This window comes from Gymnoscopelus braueri, assembly GCF_963280865.1.
Source record: "Gymnoscopelus braueri genome assembly, chromosome: 21".
Classification (NCBI taxonomy): Eukaryota; Metazoa; Chordata; class Actinopteri; order Myctophiformes; family Myctophidae; genus Gymnoscopelus; species Gymnoscopelus braueri.
The window spans coordinates 39,308,581-39,322,145 of record NC_137623.1 but is presented as its reverse complement, the minus strand read 5'-3'; the positions used below and the strand labels follow the sequence as shown (position 1 = coordinate 39,322,145).

Sequence of the window (13,565 nt, the reverse complement as noted above, 5' to 3'; positions counted from 1 at the left end):
TCAATTAAATGAATTCCAACTTATTTCAAAAGTATTTCATGAATAAAATAATTTCTATAAATAAATAAACAAAGCGTTTTAAGATACAGCGAAAATAGCAGATCTACAAGCTCACAACGTGGCGCAAAGCAACCCGTTGCAAGCTTGTAGATCTGCTATTTTCACTAGTTTGGGTCCCGGGCAAACGTCTAATTTCTCTTTTGGGTCTTGAGCTAAAAACAGTTTGGGAACCACTGGACTAGAGCATTGCAGCTCAGGCTGGACACAGGACTAGCTAGCCGTGTGTGGGTGGAAGGAGAGCTAGCTAGGAGCTACCGTGGGCTGTACAGCATGACTGCATTTTGCTAGCTATTAGCTATACTATAATGGACTGTGTCCGCCGGTGAGCGACCCCCAAGGCAGTTGAATTAAAAACCCTGCCCCCCAGTCGCTGTGATTGGCTGAGATGTGAGATGGAGAGTGCTCGTTTTGGTTCACTTCATAACATATTCTGTCCACCGACCTGTGAAAATTCGGACCATCGACTGCTCGGTGTGGGGTGGGCACTCGCTCACCTAGCCGCTCACTCAGGTGCTCAATGATGTGATCAATCCCATCGCCCAGAGCGACGGGTCATTGGTGTTCTAGGTGGAGGAGAGTAATCTATGCTCACAGACACAGTTAATGTGTGATCTCTTTCATTTTCCTTTTCACTTTACTTTGCCTTGTTGTTTTTGCATTGAGGATGAATGTTTTGCATTGATCCTCTTTGATCTTCTTTGATCCAACATCATCGTCTTCCAGATAACCTCTAGCACTACTATTCTGGTTGGTACGGGCTCAGTTTGTTCCACCTAAACCTAGCCGAGAGGAGGCTTATGGGCTAAAGTTTCTGCTTAACAATCATCACAATCACTATTTTCAATTTCGGCTTCCCACAATTACATGATCAACTGATTATTGCGATTTTAAAAAGGAGTATTAAATTGATTCCCCCAAGTTCAGCTGTAATAATGCGGGAGATACCTCGCGCACACAGTGATTTTGATAAAATCGTCTACGTGAATGCGGTTAAGGACTGGCTCCGAAGTGCTGCATTCAATTTTCTATCCGTGTGCTGCCTCTCACTCTCTCTGCGAGACTACTTCGACACTGGAAATAGCAGATCTACAAGCTTGCAGTGCATTGTGAGCTTGTAGATATGCTATTTTCGGCACATGACACTATCTTATGACGAAGTATATAAGTGTGGCGTTTACCAGCCGAAGTTACAAAAACGTCAAAGCCACCTTGCAGGTACAATAAATGGAGTGAAAGTTATATTTTATATTTTGAAAGTTATATTTTCAAACTCATAGAAGATGTCCTGAAGTGAATACAAACAAAAAATCTTAGTCTGAAAAGATGTGTTAATGTAGCACAATGTGGTTTAGTCTTGTGTTGTTTTGGTATTTATTCTAGGAGATAGCAATAGAAATATCTTTGTCACCAAACTCACGTGATCTCGAGTCTGTCTGTTCTCAGCCAGCCACAAATGCTGCTGATATCTAGCTACTCTTTTTTTTATGGTTCAAATTGCAGAGACGCTGTTGCGCTTAAAGAGTGCTGCATCTCCAAGAGAACATGTTCATCTTTACTAAAAGGACATGGTTTCTTCTCAGACGTTGAGGACAGAGTAGCCCGCAGTGCTAAAAGCAGGACAGAGGCAGCATAAATGATGGGTGGTTTTAGTGAGTGACTCAACTTTACCTTTCCTCTTGTCCATAAAAGAGCAGCTCCTGTATTCTAGCTCTTAATAAGCCATCTGTCCAGCTTCAACTCCAGTTTGCCAGGTACCCACTTGAAGGCCACAGGGCATGCAAGTAGGGTTGCTGCAACTATCAATTCTTAGTTCTATAGATTACTTTCGGGGTTAATCTAATAATCGTGAAGTGCGTTTTTTAAATATATTTTCAAATATATATATATATCAGCGAATCAATGCAAAACGCTGTTGTACAAAAACAGCCAATCTACAAGCATACAATGCATCGCTATACGACAGGTTGTGATTGATTGATTGAATACTTTATGAACACGATTTACAGGTAGTACAGTCAAAGGTTATGCTAAAATAATAACTCAAAAAGCTTGTTTCCATTATGGTCCATATGGAGGTCTTCTATTTCCATTACATTTGAAAATCGGTTACTTTTATTAACTTTGTATGTATTTATTAAATCATCATTAGTTTGATTAACTGTTGAGGCTTTTTTTTTTCACTTACACTACCAATGCCAAAAGCTTGGCAAATGTTTTGATTTTACACAAAAGACCTATCCTCGCGTTCTCTCACTCACTGTGTGTCCCTTCCCCCCCTCTGTCCTGTGTTTGGCCAGTCGAAGAGGCCCTTACCCAGCAGCCCCTCTACCATTTTTTCCACTGTTTAAGCTGTGTGTGTGTGTGTGTGTGTGTGTGTGTGTGTGTGTGTGTGTGTGTGTGTGTGTGTGTGTGTGTGTGTGTGTGTGTGTGTGTGTGTGTGTCACCCCTGAGAGGCCTCCACTGACCTGAAACACAGCGGTATGCGAGACTCACCCGCCACGACACACATACAGAGTGAAACGTGAACGAGGCAGTTCACACAGCAACAGTGTAGGCTGCAAGTAAAGTTGAGAGAGAGAGGTCAGCAGAGTTAAGAGATGAAAGAGAGAGAGAGCAGCGGAGTTGAGAGACGAGAGGGATAGATTGAAAAAAAGAGAGCGGAAAAAGCAAATGAAAAACAGGGAAAGGACTGGATCAAGAAGAGCCACTACGGAGAGAGCTCAAATTCCCACATTACCCAACTGTTTACACAGGCACGCAAGCACACTCACGCACACATGCACGCCACACTAGAGCTGTGTTTTGGCACGAATCCGCCGATATCTGTGTCGTCATGATAACACAGGTCACGATTCAATACATCGTGATATATTGCGATATTGTTAGCACACACACACACACACACACACGACAAGGCATGAATTAAGCATAACGTCATATATCTGTTAGCTGTTGTTAGCTTGTAGCTTGCAGATCTGATCTACAGATGTCGTGCCATGAAAGAATATATGGAAAACGGTGTCTCTGTAACATTCAATATCAAATAGCACACCTTTTTGTGCATTTCCAGACAGGAAACACGCACGGGTCGTACGCACGCACACACCGACAGACAGGCAGACCCACTTAGTGCCAACGTTTTTGGTCGAGGGGAAGACATCCAGACCGTGGGCTGTAGTGCACACACAGACATTACAGCTGCACAGTTGTTTGCCTGTGTCTGCCTGGCTCGGCGCACACAGCATCGTTGCTTCATGTTTATTCAGTCTGCAGTGCGTTCTAGATCAGTGGTTCTCAAACCTTTCTTTTATTTCAAGGAGCCCCCTCCTCTAGTTTGGTATGCATGATTAGGCCACAGACCCCCGTAACTCTTTTAGAGTGTACAAATGGAACCAAACGGACCCGTAAGGTCCTCTCTGAGTTACAGGCATATAAGGGTCCATTTGGTTCCTGACTATCAATCCTTTAGAGGGACCCCCCTCATTTGAATGCCACATGCTCGTCTATAATGACCTGGCTTTGTGTACTTGCTGCGCTCATGATGCAGTGCAGTGGCTGAGTTTTGTTGTTAGCCAGTGCATAAGCGAGAGGTACCCTGTCCTTATCTTTTTTTTTTACCCTTTAAGCTCACTGGCATTGGCGTCAAATAGGGGAGGGGTGATAAAACGTTCTCTGCAGTGGATCACAATGAAATTGATGTTGATAATAATGATGCTTTGGACATTAATACGATTCTTAGAGGAGGCATGGCAGTTGCTTTGAAGAACGATGCACCCGTAACTCACAGCCTGGACAATTCACTTTATGGACGTCTTGGTGTATGTATGTGAATTATGAGTGAGTGTCTTGTAAGCCTGTGTATAGCCTGTATCAATCAATCAATCAATCAACCAATCAAAATACTCTATGAATTGATGATCCATCACACAGCAGAAATAAATGCAACAGCCAGTTAGACTGCTTTTTTTTTTTAAACCTCGGAAACACATAGAGGGCGAACCGTCATTTTCCGAGGTACAATACAAGCAATGCAGAAACAAACTAGTTATATTCTAAACCAAGCCATGTTTGCACAGTTAATATTTACCTTTTTATTGTATTTTCTATGTTATTAAACTAATATTCTATAGTTTAATTAATGAACCCTCTGGTTTCCTTATTATATGTTTTGCCATATCGGCCAGTTGATTTCAGAATCTGTGATCAGAGTTTTTATGTTAGGAAGCAGTGAATGGCTTTGCGCAGCACCGCTACTGGGGCTTTCTAACTTTGCATAATGCAGTCTGTACTTACAGATCGGACATGCTCCCACGCACACACACTCAGACCTGCACAAACACTAACATTTACATATTGCTGCTCGCAGGCTAGGATCACTGGTTACACAATCTGGGAACCCATTCGGTGAAAACCGAATGGGTTCTTTGGGTTTTTTGCCTCTGGGGGCACCACCTCCTTTTTTGTGTAGGGACAGGAACCATTTCTTTGTCCACTTCCTCCCAGGTGCTTCTGTGTTTATTCTTCATAACAACAACACTACATGTTTAGGGTAGCGGTGCTGACAGAGTCTACTGGTAGCAAAATCTGTCTTGAGAAATGACTGGTTACAATGCACTTTATTAGACGCACGTTCTGGGTGTACCTGTCGTGATTTTTTTCGCTATCTCTCACACACACACACACACACACACACACACACACACACACACACACACACGTATATCTTTGTTGAGTCTGTCGGCGTGGGCGCCAGTCTCCATAGATTATCGCGAGCGTCTGCACATAGTATCTCCTCTCTCTGCAAGCCTGGCCCCGTGCACGTCTGCCCTCTACTTGTCCCGACCTATCACGTCTGCCCTCTACTTGTCCTATCAAGTGGAGCCTTGGGATTGCTATTGCATGACCCACTCACTGCCTCTCACACACTCTGTAATTGTAGTCACGTCAGTGATGGTGGGCATTAAGGAACAGCAAACATAATTTATTTTTTTCGGAGACTGAGAGGGGGTTGGTGTTGGGGAGTCTTTGCGGTTTGAATTGACCTGGTGTACGCATTTGATTGATCTGATCGTGGTCTCACATCACCGGCTGTTTTATACTCTGCACAGGTTTTAGCACCAAAACGCTTGTTTTTGATTCATTGTCTCGTCACATAAATCAAGTATATACAGCTTGTTGTTTTGTACATTGTGATGGTTGTGGTTTGATGTTTTTTCAGGGAAAAACATATTGTGACTCATTGTGAGCTTTGTAGGCTTTTCACACGGCACAATCCTATGATGTAGAAGTATAAAATAGGGCTTAAATGACTGCTAAACATCCCATTTTGTCATATTAATAGTGCAGTTTTCCCCCCTGTGAGGGCCCTTGCGAATTCATGTAATTAACTTAATTGTCAGCTTCTCATTAACTTTGAGAGAAGGGCTATTCTACCCAGCGATGTTGTACTAAAGGTTTTGAATGCCGAAAGAGATTGCTTAATGCCTATGCGGTTGGATGTCAGCCATTTAGAATCCCCCACAGATGTATATTATCTGAAATCTATAATGAAATAACAATTTAAGCATTTAGCAGCTGTTCTTATCCAGAGCGACTCACCCCCAATACAATAACATATCTTCCAACCTCTTCCACACTAGAACGGTAGTTTTATTCTATTAACTCTACCATACAGAATGATCAAAATAACATTTTATTCACTACATAGTAAAGCGTTTAAAAAAAAATCTAGATCTACAAGCTCACAACAGATCGTGGTGGTATCGTGACATGGGAACTTGTAGACCTGCTATTTTTAGCGTTCTTTCTTGTTGCACTGATTTCCGACAAGTCTAACAAAACAGCTGTCCAGGACCAGTGTCCCCGGTAGGCAGAACGGATGAGAGACGTAAGAGGGAATAGCTTTTGCTTTCCTCCTAGTTGTCTTTTTATCAGCTACTGTGTGTTTGAGAGCAAAGCTTGTTTGTATTCTCAAAGACGAGCCGTAAAAACGGAAATGAACGTAAACCTATCTACAGTAGCCGGTGTCTATAATCCAAATCCTTAAAATCTTAACTGATTGATGTAAAGTCTGGATATTAAAACTTGTGTCTGTTCTTTATATCACAAGTCAATCAATGTGACTTGAAATGTGAGTTTGCTGCCCCACAGTGTCACTTTAGTCCCGGGGGGTGGGAGGGGGGCGGTTGTGTGATTAATTTATCCCTCAGCGGCAGGATTTAATATTTTGTCCATAAAAAAGCTGTCTGTAAAAAAAGGAAACTTGGATGTTTGTGTTTTGCCACACTGTTGCCGTAAATGGTGCAAACTGGGGTACGCTACTCTCCTTCAACTTCCCTTCATCTCCTAGCTTGTGATCTTATTTTAGCCCTGAAAAAAGCATCCTCCGCATGTATACTTTGTCGTATGACGGGGCCGTGCGCCAAACAGATCTACGAGCTCGAAACGCGTCACGGACGCAACGCGTTGTGAGCTTGTAGATCTGCTATTTTCATCACGCAGACCACTGTACGGTGAAGTATACATTGAACTGGGGAGCGGAGCTGTTCTCATATTATTTATTTCATTTTATAGCATGAATATATTGGCAATCGCAGATTTTTGGACATCTCAGCACACCTGCCCCTCGTCTCCAATCACCTCCAAACTCCACAATAGCCTAGCCTGCATGCCACTTGGCGCCAGAGCTTATCCACTTAAACCCCATATGGTTGACCAGAGTCCCTCAGGACAAGTGTCTTTTCTGTTTTCTTCATTTTAGTATTTTTTTATTGAGCTTTTAAAAAAAAAAAGACAACTGTTAACATCAAAATCAACCAATGTCCCCCCTCCTCAGCCCAGCTCATAAAACACAAGAAAAGGAAAAAGAGAAAACAAAGACATACTAAACACAAAAAAACAACACAACACAATAAAGCTGCTGCCAATTATTTTCTGTTTCTGTTATTGTGGGGAAAGCTTTCGCATGAAAATAGCAGATCGACAAGCTTACAACACATAGCGTTTGTTGAGCTGCTATTTTCTGCGAAAGCTTTCCCCACAATATGGATGCTGGAGTTTAAGTGGTTAACCAGCCTTGCGTATGAACCCGGAATCCTGAACTGAGTCGTGGCGACCAGCGGAGCCCACACCCCATATCCCTGAATGTTTTTGATTCAGAGTCATATGGCACAGCCCTAGTTGTGTGTGTGTGTGTGTGTGTGATGTTCCTCATTCCTTTAGCTGTCATGGTGCCAGCTCTGTTTGGTTTCTAGACACTTACTCACACACACAGACAGACAGACATTTTGTGTGTGTTGTTCACAGACAGACAGACAGACATGTTGTGCGTGTTGTTTTCTTTCAAGTAAGTGATTCATGTTTTTCCCCCACTTTTAGCTTGAATACCACAACTTGTGTCTTCTGCGTGCGTGCACACGTGCGCACGCGCGTGTGTGTGTTCGCATGCATGCCACACCCTGCTAGCTGGAACCTTGGTTAGAGCCTTTTGTCTGGATCCTGTAAATTTATCTTCTCTCTCACTGTGTGTGTGTGTGTGTGTGTGTGTGTGTGTGTGTGTGTGTGTGTGTGTGTGTGTGTGTGTGTGTGTGTGTGTGTGTGTGTGTGTGTGTGTGTGTGTGTGTGTGTGTTTCTGTCTAGCCTGTTGAGCAATCTGTTGTCGACATTCATTTTGTGTTACGTTTTCTCTCTCGCCGTCTATCTGTTCTCCTCCTCTGTTCCCTCATCCCCCTCTTCCTTTCCTTCCTGTCTGTCTGAGAAAGAGACACAGCTTCATGTCTGCTGACCTTGACACGACCCTTGTACTGTATACACACACACACACACACACACACACACACACACACACACACACACACACACACACACACACACACACCACATGTACAGTATGCATGAGTGCACATACACAGAACCAGGTCCTGATACTCAGACTATGTCCTAATGTCTCTCTCTCACACACTCACTCGCGCCCACACACACACACTCACTCGCGCCCCCCCACACACACACACACACACACACACACACACACACACACACACACACACACACACACACACACACACACACACACACACACACACACACACACACACACACACACACACACACACACACACAGTATGCTAATCATCTGTCTGTGCCGTATAATTAAATGCTGCTGTGTTATTTTGGACCACTGTTATTTTAGAAGACAGAAATTAACAGTCATTGTTTTTGTCTCTCCACTTGTGTCTCTCATTGAACAACTGAGAGACTCTTTAAACTAGGGCTGATTCCAATATTCTTGGCCGATTCTGATCCAAAAAATATAATAAGTCTGACTTGCAAATGAAGATTTCTTTCAGATTCAATTCTTTTCAAAAACAAATTCTATCCTTTTTTTTAATGGGAATTTGCAATTAAATGGTATGTTCAGTAAAACATTGACTATTACCGGTAAATCACTTTTGAATAAATCACTTAAATGAATGAAATGAAACTATTTGGCCTTCATAAAACAACTCCTTACTAGACCCTCAGATAATTATTCTGCCAGAAAGAAGGGATTCTTCTGTTTTATTAGTGAAATGTGCTAAATATTCAATCAATATCAATAAGCGTTTAATTTTAATAACATGGAGGTATAATCTGTAGGGTACTGCTTTAAGACTTAACCAAGAGGTCACACATTTCATGCTGTCATTTGATGTTATTTCTAGGCGACACTGAGTAGATCTACAACATAACACTTGGTCGCATCCTGATGCATTCTTAGCTTGTAAATCTGTTCTTTTTGACCCACGACACCCTACGTAGTACAAACAGTTTAGAAGCCAAGAGACGAAGCTCTGACGTTTTGACCAAAATGAGAGGTAGAGAACTCGCATGAGTTAATTCAATTCCTCTTCCTTGTGTTACCAGTGGTTGCCAGGAAAATCAAATGTCCAGTCCAGTTAAACTTTTCTGCTCACGCTGAAAAACCTCCACACCTGCGGCATGTTGTTATTGCGCTGCACAAAGCGTGAGTTGCACAGCGCAAACGAACCACCGTTCTGTGCGTGCATATAGATATGTTGTTTTTGTATTTATATTTTTTTGCTGTGCATCATGTGTGTGTTTCTGTCTTTCTGACGCCTGCATATCTATGTCTGTCAATTCATTGGCCTTGTGAAGTGTGATGCTATGTTGCTGTATCTACCTGGCCTAAATTTAGGGCAAGAAATCTGTGGGTGTGTGTTTGTGTGTTTGTGTGCGTGTCAAGAATCAAGAAGGATTTATTTGTCACTCATACAGGTAAAAGTAGCAAAATGTTGGTTTGGAATGTCCGTGCAAGACTGCAACAGCAGCATGCATTTGCTCCAAAATGTGTGTGTGCGTGCGTGCGTGCGTGCGTGCGTGCGTGCGTGCGTGCCTGCCTGCCTGCCTGCCTGCGTGCGTGCGTGCGTGTGTGTGTGTGTGTCCTGCTTTGCTGAAGTGTGTGCTAAATGGCTCAAACCACCAGAGATTCCCTAAGCAGACATCTTCAGTTCACATGCAGCCCAGTTTATTGTGCGCTCCACCGCCCATGCCTGGTCTGTAACTGGCTGATAAAACGCACCTGTGGATGATGAGAAACTCTATAGGAACAGACTGACCGACAGACTGACAGAAGGACAGACGTGGCGTGACAGACAGACTTACAGCCACGCGATCATGGAATTTTACTTGACGATTAATTGTCGTACAAATTATTGCGATTAGCGATGATTGGGATGTTGCTCGGGACAACGGTTTGATACGGATGAAGCAGGCGTACATCGGCTGGCGTTGAATTGCCGAGCGATTGTGTGTGTATTCTCGAGGAAGCGCAGTGCGACCCTGCTGTTCCAAGCCTGAACGCAGGCGTCGTGTCGCTCCCTGTCTGAAAAGCCCTGTTGTAACAGTTGAAGCCTGAATACTCAATCTCCAGCCCTCTAAACTTAAACTAGCTCTTATATTGCCTACTACTGCTGTCAGCTCAATGGCACCCGTCTCTAAATGCACTCCGCGCACGTGCTTGCGTGCGTGTGTGTGTGTGTGTGTGTGTGTGTGTGTGTGTGTGTGTTTGTGTGTGTGTGAAAGAGATGACAGTGGGTGGGTGGGTAGGTGGGGTGGCAGAGTGAATGCTAGCGAGTGTTACTCTGTGGGAGATAATGAGGCTCTGTGTGTGCGTGCGTGCGTATGTGTGCGTGTGTGTCTTCAGCTCTTTATTCCCAACTGTTGAGTCACTCAAGCATATTCTCGCTCTCTCTCTCAAGCTCACTCACACGCACACGCACACGCTTGGTCACACCCCCAGGCAGCTAATGGTGTGTGTGTGTGATGTTATTAGCGTTAGTAGGACTGTCACCATCTCTTCATCACTGCCGTGGCATAGCTACAGCCTGTCTTTCCTTGTGCTTTATATGTGGGTCACGTTGTCTAAAATAGGCCCGTAACGTCACTGTTTAAAGAAACATCCAACAAGTGTCAGTAACGTGCAGGCAGCGAAAATGGTAAAACATTTCCCCGCTAATCTCAAACTGGCCCTGAAATCAAAGGGAGGTTGTTGTAAATTGTCTGCCCCCGCATCATGGTCTCCTGGGATTCATTCATGTTTTCTAGTTCAGCTTATTAATATGTTAGTAAACTCTAGTATACATTAACTATTTAGTTGAATGCCAAACCTTAAGATTTTCACAGAGCATAAATGTACGCACTAACTTCATAACTGACCCCAAAACATGAACTAGAATATCCTAAAACGACCTACTGTGAGTGAGCTGTGACTTGTTTAGAAATGAAAATGCACCCGAGTAACAACAGTTTGTTTTATTGAATAATAAAATATATACATTGTTGCTATATTTTCAAAAGATTTAAACTTGGTATGAAAAAAAAAATGAAATCTACAGTGCTACCTCTGCACTGTGTAAAAGATGAGTTGTTCAAAAGGTTTGGTACAGGACATGGAGTTTTCAACACAGTAGGGCCTGTGTTGCCAGTGTTATCTGGAATGGTTTATAGTCCCATTAAAATCACACCATAAAAACCCTTTCCTCATTCCACGGTCTCTCCCTTCCTTTATACATATCACTTATCTACGCAGATGTTACTCAGAGCTGAAATTATTCTCGCATGGAATGAGTTTGTGTGCACATACTGTCACATAGCAGTGATGATTAGTGATTTGCTACATGAATAGGATTGTCCATTCAACTGTGCTGCTAACATGAAATATCGACTATAATAGTGGTTCTTAACCCATTAAGACCTGGAACGCATCTGTGTCACTTTAGATTTCTTTGGCTATTCAAAAATAGCAGATCTACAAGCTCATAGCGCGGCACCGAGTGCCGCGCTACGAGCTTGTAGATCTGCTATTTTTGAAAAACCGTGAATTTTTTTTTTTTTTTTTTTTTTTTCCGAATTTTTTTTTTTTATTTCCGAATTTTTTTTTTTTATTTAGATTTTTTTTAGACGCGGCCTCAGGTCTTAATGGGTTAAAGTGGGGTACGGGGACCCGCCAGGGGTCCTAAGGGGGTACCAGGGGGTCCTCAGCTAAATTTGTTGATATAGCGTCACTATCATTTTAACCACTTGAACTATATTTTGGCTATCCAAAAAATAAGGTGTGGTGTCGCGGTTTTATACGGTTTTGTGAAATCTTGACGGTTCGTCAGCCAAACCGTGTCACGTGCATCGTGCGCACTCGTGATATGTAGTTATACTTCAGCGTACAGCGGGCCGCGTGTCGAAAATAGCAGATCTACCAGCTTACAATGCGCCGCGCCCGCGACGCGTTGTGAGCTTGTAGATCTGCTATTTTCGGCGCACGGCCCCGTCCTACGACAAAGTACACATTCGGCGGTAACGTGTGTAGTGCCAGTGTCGGGTTACTATAGCAACGTGACTGCGTGACTGACTGTCTGTCATAAAATGAACAGAGACGAGACAAGATGACACAAGTCTTTTTCTGCTGCCATGCACTCGTCTCACTGACCAAAACTTGTTTATACAACGAAGAATTGTGAAACATCTTTCTTCTTTCAGTCGTTTCAGGACTGGAAGTTGAAGGACTGTAGCCTACTGCAGTTTGCACCATTGACGGCAACGATGTGGCAAAACACAAACATCCAAGTTTCCTTTTTTACAGACCCCCCTGGAACTAAAGTGACGGCGTGGGGCAGCGAACTCACATTTCAAATCACATTGATTGACTTGTGACATAAACAACTGACGCAAGTTTTAATATCCAGACTTGACATCAATCAGTTAAGATTAAGTGCAGGAACATAGTATGTCCCAGTCAATAAAGTGCCGTTGTTTCTCCCTATAATGATGATGTTTGTTTCTTACACTGAAAGGAAACTAACTGCTTTAATTTGATTTAGCAATAGCAGCCTGTCTAAATGGTCATTTTGTCAAATGTTGGCTGGAAACGTAACGTTGCTTTGTTTGAATGAGTCGGCATTAACTGCTCATTAAATGGATAACTTGATTATGCATTTATTGCAGAGTGTGTATTGGGGAAAGAGCCATCTTGTGGCGATAGGCTGTCATAGCAGTCTCTGATTGCATATATTTAACAGCTGTCATTTCAGAGCAGGTAATGAGGCCGCTGGCCACAAAATGAATTAGACGGTTGAACCGAGTACCGCGTTTTTTGAGGGGGGCATCTTGGGTTTAAAATCTTGGAAACCGCACAACCTTATTCAAAAATAGCAGATCTACAAGCTCATAGCGTGGCACGAAGTGACGCGCTATGAGCTTGTATATCTGCTATTTTTGAAAAATCGTGAAAATGTGTATATATATATACTGTATATAAAAATACATTTTGAACTCAAATCTTTGCTTCTGGAGGTTCCTGGCACGACATATTTCTTGAGGTGGCGGTCCGCACTCCGCAGCCAAATACATATGGCAGAGAGAAGCTGCTGTTGGTTGTTGTGTCAGGTTGTGCTTACTGTTGGAAATGTGTTGAGAATAATAATATCGCTCTCACCTTCCATCTACAGTCTGACTCACTGTCTTATTTGTCTGCGATAGCGCTAAGCCTCAGTTCTCCTGAGTTAAAACCCATACTCCTCTCTACCCCCCCCCCTCCAGCTCTCCAGTGTAATCTTTTTAAAGTATCAGTAGGCCAAAAAATGATCTCGTATAAATGAATTGTACCCAAATTGTTTATTTGTTTGACATTTGACATTATTTCAATATTTTCATTATTGACTAACCGATTTTATACTTCACCATCCAACGGCGTTGCACAAAAATAGCCGATCTACTTGTAGATCGACATTTTTGTTTAAATGTATTTCTTTTTAAACTAAGTGGATGAGTTCATGGTTTCTCAAACCTCCAGGGGTCCTTGCTGGGGGTTTGTAGGAGGTCCCCCCCCAAAATGTGCCACTTTAACCACTTTATTCATTTATATGTTGGCTATAAAAAAAAATTGCAGATCTACAAGCTCGCAGCGTGCCACTTCGCGCTGCGAGCGTGTACATCTGCAATTTTTTAAAAAT

The 13,565-nt window shown here is 42.8% G+C and overlaps 1 protein-coding gene across 2 annotated transcripts in view; it reads left to right on the top strand.

Annotated features, from left to right (window-relative positions):
* tgfbr1b (transforming growth factor, beta receptor 1 b) overlaps positions 1–13,565 on the top strand; it is an 89,041-nt gene that overhangs the window by 26,659 nt on the left and 48,817 nt on the right. The window lies entirely within an intron of this gene.